The 2,577-nt window shown below is 32.5% G+C and overlaps 1 pseudogene; it reads right to left on the reverse strand.

The window, feature by feature from the left end:
* Positions 1 to 869: 869 nt before the first annotated feature.
* On the reverse strand, positions 870 to 2,361 carry LOC149558284 (DEAD-box ATP-dependent RNA helicase 15-like; annotated as a pseudogene).
* Positions 2,362 to 2,577: the final 216 nt, after the last annotated feature.

Here is a 2,577-nt window from a genome sequence, read left to right on the forward strand (position 1 = left end):
CTTGAGTCAATTGTACATCATTGATTTAACAATTTGGACTCTCAACAATAGAGAGATAAATCAATAGATAATTGCATCATTATTTTGAGTTCATCTATTACAATGAGTATAATGTTCCTTGTGCCCCTCATTTAACATTTGATTGAGATATGTACTATAATGCAGTTAGAAAGCAAAAACAAAGACAAAAAAGCTCATCCAATACTTTTGCACAGCATGATAGAAAAGACCCATTTGACTTTTGAGATTTGTTGGAATTCTTCAAGCTATAAAAAATAATGCAATGTATAATTAAAAATAAACATTAATCAAAATCACATAATTGTACAAAGGATGCACATATACCATTAAAACTTTGTAATACCCCCGTTCAGAAATTTGTGTTAATTTAGTCCTGAAATATAACTACAACTTGGGATAAGAATTGCAATACATTTATTAAAAAAAGTGTACACATTTCATTATAATATTTAACTTCAATTCTAAGTCTACTTTAGAAGATAGGACTTATCTTTAGAACTGTGTAACTAAATGATCTTCAAATTGTAAATGCATTTGGGTCAAGAGTAATAGCTAATCATAGGTATGTATGTATATCAAACAATTAAAAAACATTTTTTTGTTTATTTATTCAATCTAACAATAGACGAGACACTTAAGGCTGATTAACACATTTCAAACTTAATCACGAGAAGTCCAAGGTCATTTTATATCTAGATGTACCAAGGCCCTATGGTATCTCAACCTTGGGTCACGAGCAATACCCATATTCATGCTTTGTTTTCTAGCTATAGATCATAAGAACAAAGAGAATTGTTACATTAAGTACCATGGTAGATTCAAAAAGAAAAACAACATTAAACATTGCTTTATTCTTGTGGCATTCTAGAATAAATGCAGATTGATGGAAAGTTGCACTCCACAAGAAGCTTGTTCAGCTCTGCAACTTTGTTAACACTCTTGACAAATATCACAACTTGATTGAAGTCTAGTGCATCAAGAAAATCATTCAGCTTCTAGTTCTTCTCTAGCTCCCTTAGTTTGATGTAGTGCTAGAAGAATCTCAAGACATAAACACTAGACACAACAAAAGAGATAATGGTTTACTATTTTATCGGACATTATTAAGCTCAAATAAGTTCAATACCTGAACTAAACCATGAAGTGTCAATTTTGCCTCATTGTCAACATATATCTCCATAGGCTGTAAACAAAAACAAATGTGTGTAACATTAGGTTGTGATCGCCATCAAGAGCCAACAATGCCACAACAATCCTCTCATTGATCCAAGGAGCACATGTTGATGAAAAGTACTGAAAAGGTTCAACTAGCAGCTTTGTGGTCCAATATACTGTCCCTAAATTCTAAATTTAATACTTCACTATATCATTGAATTAATTATTTGTATTTTTGTTACAAAAATAGTAACAAAGGCTAGATGTAACCCATGTCTTCACCATGTACAATGAACAAAAGTTGGCCACCATAGAAAATGCAACTCTGCACTAGCTCTAAAGAAGCTCCATTCTTGCAAATGCAAAGAAAAGGATTTAGGTAACATGCAATCCCAACTTTGGAATTACAATAAAGCTATGGAAGTCTAGTATTGATGATTGATGATGAGAAAGCAGAGGAAAACAAGGGCTTGGCTAAGAAATATAAAACTTCAGGGAAACATGAATTGCCTTTGCAAATGTGTGCTACCAACTTATGGCCAAAACATGAATCGCCTTTGCAAGGGTTAAATAAACATCTTAAGATCAATACTATAGAAATAAGCATAACTAGTATTCCACCTAAATAAAGCCAATTTAAATGAAGTAACTAGTTTCCCCAATCATTAAAGTAATATATAATGTAGGATTAAACATGTCAACTTATACAGAAGAAATTACATCTTTCATGAATCTCTTGCAGACGGGCTGAATCTCCTTGCTTAGAGTGGCAGAGAACATCATAACTTGCTTGTCATGAGGGATCATCTTGAAAATCTCTTAGACATCTCTCTGCATGTCTATAGCATTAAAAATATCAAAAACCATACTAAACAAACTATGTAATTAGAATCTATTTAAAAAGATATGTATTGACATACCAAGTAATTCCAACATTCTATCACACTCATCAAGGATAAAATGTTTGACATTTTTGCGACTCAATTTTTTTTCCCTTGCTAGAGCAAGTATCCTTCGAGGAGTACCCACCACTATGTGTGGACACTCAATTTTTAGTAATGGTTTATGGACTTTAATGTTTACCCCTCCATAGAATACAACCACCTTCAAGTCTGTTAAATAAGTGACAAATCTCTCAAATTCATGGCATATTTGCAATATAAAATAGAACTGGTAAGAAACCATTATTAATGGGGATCCTTATACAAACCTTTAGATGGTGTCGTGTCCTTATATAGACCTTCTAACTTGCCAAACAAATGGGGATCCAATGGATTGCTGGGGAAATGCCATCTAGCAAAAATTGTATTAGAATCCCAATGAAACTAGAAGCAACAAGTACATCTCTAAAATATAGTAGATCAAGAAACTATTCCTCTAAACAAAAAATACCATCCATTC

The sequence above is a fragment of the Cupressus sempervirens genome, chromosome 5 (assembly GCF_028749045.1).
Source record: "Cupressus sempervirens isolate cs-2001-9-10 chromosome 5, ASM2874904v1, whole genome shotgun sequence".
In the NCBI taxonomy this organism is placed as follows: Eukaryota; Viridiplantae; Streptophyta; class Pinopsida; order Cupressales; family Cupressaceae; genus Cupressus; species Cupressus sempervirens.